This window comes from Chelonoidis abingdonii, chromosome 19 (genome assembly GCF_003597395.2).
Source record: "Chelonoidis abingdonii isolate Lonesome George chromosome 19, CheloAbing_2.0, whole genome shotgun sequence".
NCBI classification, from domain to species: Eukaryota; Metazoa; Chordata; order Testudines; family Testudinidae; genus Chelonoidis; species Chelonoidis abingdonii.
This window is the reverse complement of record NC_133787.1, coordinates 39,257,097-39,267,380: the sequence shown is the minus strand read 5'-3', so window position 1 is coordinate 39,267,380 and position 10,284 is coordinate 39,257,097. Positions and strand designations below refer to the sequence as shown.

The following is a 10,284-nucleotide window of genomic DNA, read 5'->3' as shown; positions in this document are numbered from 1 at the left end:
AGTGCTCTGCTCTGAGCCATGTTGGCAACGAGGCCCAGGCATCCCTCTGCCTGACAATCCTCAGCGTCGCGGTGTGGATACAGACCCTAGCTGGTGGGGCAGCGAGTGGGCCGTAGCCTGTGGAGCGGACAGGAGCAGAGAGACTGGGTCATGCTCTCACAGACGCAGAGCCTGATGCCACGGTCCTTACACGACAATCCAGCTCTCCTGCTTCCCAGGCTGCTGTTATAGCCACTAGACCCTTCCGTTCTGCAAGCTCCAGCCAAGCCAGGATGGGACAGGGCGCGGTTCAGGATGATTGGGTCTCCAGTGAAGGGGTGCACAGTCCCCTCAGGACAAGAGATGGGTTTCATACACCCGGGGAGAAGGCAGGACAGAAGGGAAGGGGGCTTCCCCTGCCCCTGGACTGGGCCCCTGCTAGTTCTGGTTCTTTGTGACCCACCGTTTCTCTCCAGTCCCACTTGTCCCATCCCCTGCTTCAGGTTCCATAGCTCTCAGCCCCCATCTGCCCCATTCCATGTAACCCAGCCCCATTCAGCCCCAGTTCAGAGCCACAGCCCCCTCCTGCAGGGGACTGTCCTGAGCGCCCTGGTTCTTCCCCTCGCAGAGAACTCAGTTTTAATTCTCCTCACTGAGGTCTGTAAAACAGTGCTGGCTCCCATCAGATTGCTAAACCCACCTCCGCCCACCAAGTGGGCGGCAGGGGCTGGGATCCACCCCCATGGCTGAGTCCCAGAAGAGGCTGGTGCAGGGCTCCGCTGGGGAGAGAAGCTCTGTGGGACAGCGGCTGCGTGGAATCCCACCCTGTAAATCGATAAATAACCATGCCTGGCTGGGGCCGCAGAGGATTGCGAGGAGATGCGGAACGGCCAGCTAATCAAAACATATGCCACAGAGCGGGGATTTTTTTTTTCAATCCACTTGGTAGCGTGAAAAGGAAATTAGATGCCAGCAGGTCTGCAAAACAGCACACACCAAAACCTGCCTTAGTGCTGCTGGCAAGACAGGAAGTCAAGGGCTCATTTAACTTCAGCCGCCACTTCTTGCTCTGTTCAGGCAGTTGCTGTCATAGGCTTTCCTCCCACCCCAGGCGTACGCCAGGGTCAAGAGCAGCTGGGCCCCAAATCTGGTCCAGGCCAAACACCAGGGGAATAGTCACCTCCTTCACACCAGCCTGTCTTCTGGCCTGCTCCCCCAGCCTCGCCTCAGATAGCATCTGGATCAAACCGCGCCGCCTCTCCTTGCATTACAGTCCTGGGCTCTACCAAGAGCAGAGGAGCATCCCAGTGCATAGAGAAAATACCTGCAGCTTCCAGCTTTGAAGAGGTATGCAAATGAGAGACAGCCCCATGGGGACCATGCCTGTGCATCTCACTCATTTCCTCTTGCATACTCCAGACTAGGGGGCAGGGGGATGGAGTAGAGGAGGGGAGTTGCCTGGGATTTGCCTCTCAGGGCTGCAGCCCTATGGAGCTGCCGCCCCCGGTGCCCTCCCCGAGTTGCTCGTGGAGTAATAAGCTATGCATGTAGTGTAGAAATAAAACATGTTCTGCAGAACAAATGATGTTAATTTGCTGAGAGGCTCTGAAGCTGAGTATTAGCGAAATGCCTTGAGGGAGAGAGCAGCAGCTGTGCTGGAATTCATGGCAGCATGCCGAATTAGCACTGCCATGCATCATAGTCAGAGGGGAAAAAATTACCAGCGAGAGGGGGAAACAAACCACCACCACCAGCCCTGACAGTCGAGCGGGGCAGGGCCAGGCAGAGCAGAAGGAGACTGCGCTTCTGGGGCTAGATACCACAGGGGCCATGTGTCTGTCCTCAGCCCCACATGTATCCAGGTGCCTATCTGTCTGTCTGGTCCAGCTCTTCCCAGATCTGCTTATTCATCAAGCAGGCTATAGCCAGCCACTGCTAGAGGGTGAGCGCTTCCCGGGAGGCTTTCCTGCTGCTCCCGCCACGTCCCAGGAGAAGTGAGACTGCTCAGTGCTTTAATGGCACACAACTAGTCACCCTGCCCCTCTCTGATTGCCACTGTCTGACCGAACAGCGCTCTTCCTGGGTCCATTTCTCCCTCCTCTGGGGCTTGTGTCCTTGCCTGGTCACCTCCCTCCTCTCGCTGGCTCTCTGTATTGGGGGGGCTATTAATCTGCCTGTCTATTTATTCCTCTATTTATTACTGACCCTTGAGCCACCTAAAGTCTGTAGATCCTCATTGATTACTAACAATGCAGCCGGCTTATGGATCTCCAGCCTCTTCTAGGCCATCCATCTTCCACCCTTGGCTTCCGTCTGTCTGCCTGACACCGCCAGGCCCTGGGTGCTAGGAGCATGCTGCAAATTGTACATCACATCTTAATGGACGATTCCAGTAAAAGCCTCGCGTCTGATGAATATTTAACACAACTCATCAGTCTCTGCTAGCAGATGTGTGTTTTCAGCTTGGTTTTCCCCTTCCTCCTTTCACCCTTTCTTACATCCTGCCCTGCATTGGAGCTCAGGGTACAGTGGGGTCGTGATCAGCTGCCATTTCCAGCTGACTACTGGATTCTTCTTTGCTTCCTGTCTTAGGGTGTTAAGTAACATTGTCATGAGCGGTTGAACAGTTGATGTGTCCCACCCCAGAGGCTGCTACAGTTTGGTGGTATTGGATTATTTCTGTGTCTATAAAGTTTGTAAAGCACTCTAGGGGCGAAAACAGGAGGTCATGGGCTAACGTCAAAGTCCATCAATGCCTAAGCTATTTAAGACCAAACAAGCTCACTGAGTCATCAATTATACGGCCAAGAAGGGACCATTGTGATCATCTTCCAGGCTGACTTCCTGCATATTTGGGGTCGGGAGGGAATTTTCCTCCAGGGCGGATTGGCAGGGGCCCTGGAGGTTTTTCGCCTTCCTCTGCAGCGTGGGGCATGGGTCACTTGCTGGTGGATTCTCTGCAGCTTGAGGTCTTCAAACCACAGTTTTGAGGACTTCAATAACTCAGTCATGTGTTAGGGGTTGTTATAAAAGTGTATGGGTAGGGTTCTGTGGCCTGCTTTGTGCAGGAGGTCAGACTAGATGATCATATTGGTCCCTTCTGACCTATGAGTCTATAACTCAGGCCAGAGACATCTCTGAATTTATTCCTGACAGCAGATCTTTTAGAAAACATCCAGCCTGGCTTTAGACCTTTCCCGCGGTGCCTAGTGTGAGTTACTCTTATGTTGCTCTCAGCCCCTGGCTCTCGTTGCTGATTGTTCTCTATGGTTTTGGTATCCCCTGCAGATGCAGCCCGGCCCCAAAGGAATCGCTGTTCATCGCTGGCTCTCACTGGGTCCATCACACTGAGGATGTCATTTCTCCCACCGAGAGAGTACAGAGCTTTGACTGTAGGATAGCTACACAGCAGTCCAGTGGGAACCTCCACCATCCTCCCCACTGCACACACTGAACTGCATCAGCATCCGCTGGCTTCGGAAGCTCGCATACGCTGCTCTGAGAGATGAGGCCAGGCCAGGTGCCTTCCCCTCCTCGTAGGAATATTCCTGGATTTTGGCTCTAGGTGTAGGAGGAACCTCCGAGGCCTCAGCAGAGGATGTCTTACAACAGCCAGGCGGCAGTGCCCAGTGTGTCTCTCCGCACATTGCCAGCTGGGTGTAATGGTGCACGCGCGACGTGAGCACATGGCACTGGGCCGCGGAGTTAGCAGTGTGCTGGGAGGAGGGCGGGTTATGTGCTTGCAGGGATACACCCATTGCTGCTCAGCTATTGCCTGGGACACTTGGGACAGCCTGCTGGGATGTGGGAATGAGCACGAAGGCCTCCTGGAATTTCACAAACGGCTCCTTTGGCAGCGGGTCATGGCTCAGACCGGCATAGGGGCCTGGTGAGAACACGTCAGGGCGCATCCAGGGAAGGGGAAAGCAATGGTGAGTCGTTATTTATATGGCACCATCACTATACACGGAGCTTTACAAACCCCGACACCGCAAGGGGCCCCAGCAAGAAACTCACAATCGGACTGACAGCATGCCAGGCGGGGATGGCCAGCCATGAGGAGAAGTGGACTCACAGCTGGGATCTGAAAGGAGGGTCACAGAACCAGGGATGATCATCATCCTTTGTTATTTGCATCTCAGTAGTGTCTGGAGACCCCAAACTGAGACTGGGCCCCATCAGGCTAGGGGCTGCACGGCCAGTCTCAGTTCTGGTCCCGGTCTCTCGGAGCTTACATAAGACAGATAAAGGAGAGGGGACACTGAGGCATGGAGCACCCTGGGTAACACAGCAGGTCAGTGGCAGAAAACCCATATCTCCTGAGCCCCATTCCAGAGCCCTATCCACTAGACCACGCTGCCTCTCACGGACTCAACTCTGATTCCTGAGCCACGCATACAAAACTGCTCCCACCTCCACTCCATGTTGCCAGATCAAATTCCACTGTCCACAGCACTGGGTGGCCATGCAGATACCCCCGTGTGTTCAGTTCTCAGCCCTCTGCTGCACCCCTCGCATCAGGCCCGGCTCCGAGAAACATCGGACACAGCAGTAGCCAGGACAGACAGACAGACAGACACCCCAAATCTGTGCCGAAATCAAGTGACCTCCTGGGCTTTCGTTCGATATCGCATCCACTTCCATGGAAACGCTTTCCATGGGCTTAAGGCTTCCTGCCAACCGAAAAGGCTTGGCTAATCTTCCAAAGCCCAAACATGGGGTTAGGGGCTTTTTTTAATAATGTGTTTTTATTTTTGGAGAGAAAGGTGAGAGAGAGCGAAATACAGAGTATGTGTGGCAGGGGAGCGCGGGATTTACTTTACTTCCCTCTAAACCCCACGGAGCAAAGGTATGTATGCAGGAGCTGGCGGTCACTGTCAGGTTACATCTGCTGGGGCATGCAAGAGCGATTCCAGATGCACTAGAAGTGCCGTGCTCGAATTTCAATTTCATCGTCTCACAATCATTTTCAGCCTCCTCTTAGTGCCACATTAACGAAGCCTGCTCGTTTGAATGCATAATTAGTCCAAGCATTCTAGCTCGCTAATTTCGAAGCAGGGGAAGGGGGGGGAGGAGGGTTGGAATTTGCATATTAATTTAGCAGAGGGAGAGGAAAATTGTTTACCACTTGCTTTTTGTGTTGATCACAGCGGACTTAACTCTTTCGTAGGTGCCATCTGGAGTGGTGGGCGAGGCGCTCCGAACGGCACGAGGGACAGGATGCAAAGGTTACATGGTATCAGTTAAATCTACCCTGCAGCCCAACATGGTACCTGCACTCACCTGGCATGCGGTGACTCCTTCATTACCAAGGCCTGGCCAAGGTGGTGTCGGCTACGTGACACACTGCAAAGAAATTGGTGTGACCTGGGGAGGCACAGAGGGCAGCAGAGTCAGTCACTACTAGGAGTGCAGGCCCAGCTGTATCTGCAGGGGTGCAGGAACCGAAAGCCTCAGCTGCCCCCTTGCCAGTCCCAGCAGAGGGGCATTTGTAGGAAAGGCTGCAGCTCCAGTGGACCAAAGTCTGGCTGCGTTGGAGATTCCTGGGCTGAGCACAGCTGTTCTGCTCCCTTCCTGGCTCAAAGACAGTCGATCAGCACGAAGGGTGGAAAGTCCAAACTGAGCAAAACAAAAGTCTGTTCGGCCCATGTTTAATTAGCTTGTGGAACTCACTGCCACCGGATGTCGGTGAAGCCAAGAACTTCACGAGAATCAAAGAGGGACTGGACATTTATACAGATAACAAGACTCTCCAGAGCTATTACCATACGTACATCAACCAAAAGAGGTTGAGAAGGAGTATAAAATCTCCTGCTTCAGGGCTTAAGCGAATCTCCAACTACTAGGGATCCTGCTACCTATTGGTATCCAATACCCAGAGGAGGCCAGAAGATGAAGATGTAGCTCTATCTAACCATCCCTCCATACATCCCATGCTCATCACTGTGATAAACGATTGCCTCCCAACAGAATGACCCCAATGTGAATGAAGTGTTGTGTGCAGCACATGGCCTGGGAGCGGAGAGCGGGAGGTAAGGGGAGCAGCAGAGAAAATGAGTGAATTTTAGTTCTGAAAGTGGGACAATAATAGCTTTGGTTGGAGCCAGGCCAGGTTGGGCCCACCGCCCCCCAGCCCCAGGTGTCTCTGCAACTCCTGTGCTATTCTCTTCCCAGGTTCATTAGGAGGGGCCCAGCTCCTGGCTTCCTCCAGAGAATGCTGGGGAAATATGAATGACAAGGATGCAGTGAAAGGGAAATGGTGGGTGAGAAATGGTCTCCTCCTGCAGTGCCAGCTACTGTGCAAATAAGGGGCCAGATTGTGTTGTGAAGGCCAAAAGTATAACTGGGTTCAGAAAAGAAGTAGCTAAGTGCATGGAAGACAGGTCCATCTATGGCTATTGGCCAAGACGGTCAGGGATGCAACCCCATGCTCTGGGTGTCCCTAAAAAGCTGCCTGCCAGAAGCTGGGACTGGACGAACGGAGAAGGATCACTCAACAATTACCCTGTTCTGGTCGTTCCCTCTGAAGTGTATGGCACCGGCCGCTGTTGGAAGACAGGACATCGGGCTGGGTGGACCATTGCTGTGACCCACTGTGACTGTTCTGATGTTCAGATCCATGGACCCTGCTCTGGCTGCTTGGCAGGGGTCTCCTCAGGAGCTGGAGAACAGCTGTGAAGGAGAGGACACTCCCATCCCAACCCCAGAACCACCAGCATGGACGGGTCCAAACTGACAGTCCAGGGAGGAAAGGCTCTGTACCCTGTGCCAAGCCCCTAGGCCCCCTCTCTACCCCTTCTCCTTAGTTTACCCTCCAGGAGTGGGGACAGACTCTGACGACGTCAGGGTGGATGTTGTTTTAACAGGTTCCAAGTGTCTCCACATTTACATTTGTTTCCATTTAGCACATTTAAAAGGCAGAAAGGCTGCTGTGAATGTTACTGAGCAGGCACAAGGATGGGGGAGAAATTCATCACAGGCCACCTCTGTTCTGCCTACCTTGCTCGTACTCCCCCAGCACTGAGAGGACAGGCTCTCTCTGTTCCATGGTCAGGGCTGCTGCTCTCTCGAGCGAGTTCCCCTGTGCAGGTGGAAGGGCGCTGGGGAAGCTAGGGGGTGCATGCCCCTGACCTGCAGGAGGCAGGTGCCTTGACAAGTAGCTCCAGGGCTGTGCTGGCGAGGGGGCAGGCCAGAGCCCTCAGTGTTCCTGGACGGCTAATAGGATGGGCTGGAAGATGAGGTCCTCCCAGCAGCTCTCCAGTCTCCCCTCACTCTCGCTCAGGGCCTGATTCTGAACAGCTCCACATCTTGGTGCAGGTCAGCTCCAGACCCTGGGACCGGGGCTCATCCCCAGCAGATTCAGATGAGAAACTTCAGTTCTCCTTCTCTCCCGTCCCATGCCATTGGGGGAGGCCTCTCTGCCCAGGAGGTGCAGTCAGACGGACTGGGGAGCAGGGCACCCTGGGGCTTGGCCCTAGCAGCCTGCAGGCAGGTGGGAGGTGGGTGTTTTCCTTGTAGGGGAGGGGGCCAAATGCCTCGGAGAGGGTCTTGCCAGCGACGCTGGAGGCAGAGCTGCCTGCGCGGCGTGTGGCAGCATCTCGGCAGCACTCAGGGAGGAAGCGGCTCAGCTTGATGCGAAGCCCCCCACTGGCTCCTGCTCATCGGAGTGAGCCAAGATGACTCGGTTTGTTTGGAATCTGTGGGTGTCTTGAATGGGTTGGGGGGTAATTTGTCTGTCTCCTGCAGCTGGCTGTCACTTCACATCTGTGCACCAGTTTCATTTTCACTATCTGTAAAAAATCCCAGGTCTGACAGGTAGTTAAAAAAAACCCCAACCAGTAACCCACGAACCACTCATCTTGAGCAAAGCAAGCAGCTGGGAGCCTGGGAGGGCTCTCCAGTGTTGGGGGGAAGGATGGGGGTGAGAGGAGACGCTGCTGGGACGGGGGCACAGAGCTCAGAATCACTGCTGGTCCCTATGACAGTATATCGCAGGGCTGTGCTGGGGCTGTGAGCGGCCTGCGCTGCAGCCGGATGCTGTCTGGAGAGAGCAGAAGGGAAGCACACAAGCTACTCATGGGATTGCTGAGCACTGGGCTGAGAGGAGAGCTCAGCAGGGCAAAGGATGGAGACAAATGGTGGTGGGAAAACTTTGGAAATTTTGGTGTGAAAATGTTGGATTTGTGAGAAGCGCGGAGCCACTCTAGAGAGGAAAGTGGGGACTGACCCTTCTCGAGCAGGTGCCAGGCCTGCACTGAGAGCTAGAAATGGCCTGCAGGGCACGAGTGATTTGTTTGGGGTCTCAAACCGGAAAACATGAGACGTCTTGTCCCAGGTGCACAGAAAGAGGGGCCGGGAGGTGTTCCCCCTTTGCCATGGAAGTGGCTGGGTGAAGCCAAGGGAACAGGAAGCTCCCTGTCATGAAACCAGAGACCCTGGAGCGTGTGGTTAGGGTGTCAGACTATGCACAGAACATGGGTGCAGCGGATATTGTGTCTACAGTCACCGGTTTACAGCTCAGTGTCACATAGAGTCACTTAGGACCAGGACTCACAAGTGTGAAAACTACTATTAGAAACGTAATTCTCCTCTGTTTTATGACATCACAGAATATGGTAGAGCTGGCCACAATGTCATGCTAGGTAACTTTGTGGACATATGGTCATAGGCGTTTTCTGACATGCTTTCATCCCCGGCACCTTTCTGCTCCGTCTGCTCCAGCCCCCAGCACTACCAGTCCTTAAGGAGCAGCTGATTCTCCCTGAGCAGCAATAGAGGTGAGCTCTCTCCTGCTGCACGCTGGGCTTGTCCTGCCATACCAAAGGGAGGCAAGAGATGGTTTGGACCAGCGGTTCTCATCCCACGGCCCAATCAGCTCACAGCTGCGATCCATGTGACATCCTCAGGGCCATACAGATAGTATATCTGCTGTGTGGATGCAGCCCACCAAACACACAGAGCTGCATATGCAGCCCATAGTGGTAAACAGGTTGAGACCCGCCGGTCTGGACGTTCGCTGTACGTTTGATACAATTACACAGTTAAGTGGGCGTGATTTCAAAACACACAAAGTTATTAAAAACCCACCGAAACGGCTCCATTGTCATTCCGTTCAAAAGCCATTGTCACACGAGTGTCTTGTTAGAGTCTACAGAACTGGACGTCTTTCTAATATTGTAATATTATAAAACAGATGTGACATCTTGCTCCATCCTGCTCTCACTGACCCCAGGGCAGCCCCATTGCCAGATGCCCAAGTGAGGTTTGCACGCAGCCCTGCAGGAATGCATAAGAACAGACTTACTGGGTCAGACCAAAGGTCCATCTAACCCAGGATCCTGTCTTCCAACAGTGGTCAGTGCCAGGTGCCCCAGAGGGAATGAACAGAACAGGGGATCACCAAGTGATCCATCCCCTGTTGCCCATTCCCAGCTTCTGGCAAACAGAGGCTAGGGACATCACCTCTTCCCATCCTGGCTAATAGCCATTGATGGACCTATCTTCCATGAACTTATCTAGTTCTTTTTTGAACCCTGTTATACTCTTGACCTCCACAACATCCTCTGGCAAGGAGTTCCACAGATTGACTGTGCATTATGTGAAGAAATACTTCCTTTTGTTCGTTTTAAACCTGCTGCCTATTCATTTCATTTGGTGACCTCTAGTTCTTGTGTTATGAGAAGGAGTAAATTACACTTCCATATTTACTTTCTCTATACCACTCATGATTTTATAGATCTCTATCATATCCCTCCCTAGTCAACTCTTTTCCAAGCTGAAAAGTCCCAGTGTTATTAATCTCTCCTCATATGGAAGCCATTCTATACCTCTAATCATTTTTGTTGCCCTTTTCTGAACCTTTTCTAATTCCAATATATCTTTTTTGAGATGGGGTGACCACATCTGCACGCAGTATTCAAGATGTGGGCGTACCATGGATTTATCCAGAGGCAATGTGACATTTTCTGTCTTATTATCTATCCCTTTCTTAATGATTCCCAACATTCTGTTCATTTTTTAGACTGCTGCTGCACATCGAGTGGATGATTTCAGAGAACGATCCACAATGACGCCACAATCTCTTTCTTGAGTGGTAACAGCTAATTTAGACCCCATCATTTTACATGTTGTCACGGAGTGTGGGGGAGTCCGGCCCTGCACCCCTCTTCCTGGACCCCACAGTGACTTTTAGCCAGCCAGTAAAGCAGAAGGTTTATTGGACAACAGGAACGCAGGTTACAGCAGAGCTGGCAGGCACAGTCAGGACCCCTCCATCGAGTCCTTCTGGGCTTTCAGGGTGCTTGG

The 10,284-nt window shown here is 53.0% G+C and overlaps 1 protein-coding gene across 1 annotated transcript in view; it reads left to right on the top strand.

Annotated features, from left to right (window-relative positions):
• Positions 1-1,141: 1,141 nt before the first annotated feature.
• CBFA2T3 (CBFA2/RUNX1 partner transcriptional co-repressor 3) overlaps positions 1,142-10,284 on the top strand; it is a 205,279-nt gene continuing 196,136 nt past the window's right edge. Inside the window, exon 1 of the mRNA XM_075073887.1 lies at positions 1,142-1,146. The gene's annotated coding sequence lies outside the window, so the exon portion shown is untranslated. The remainder of the gene's footprint in view (positions 1,147-10,284) is intronic.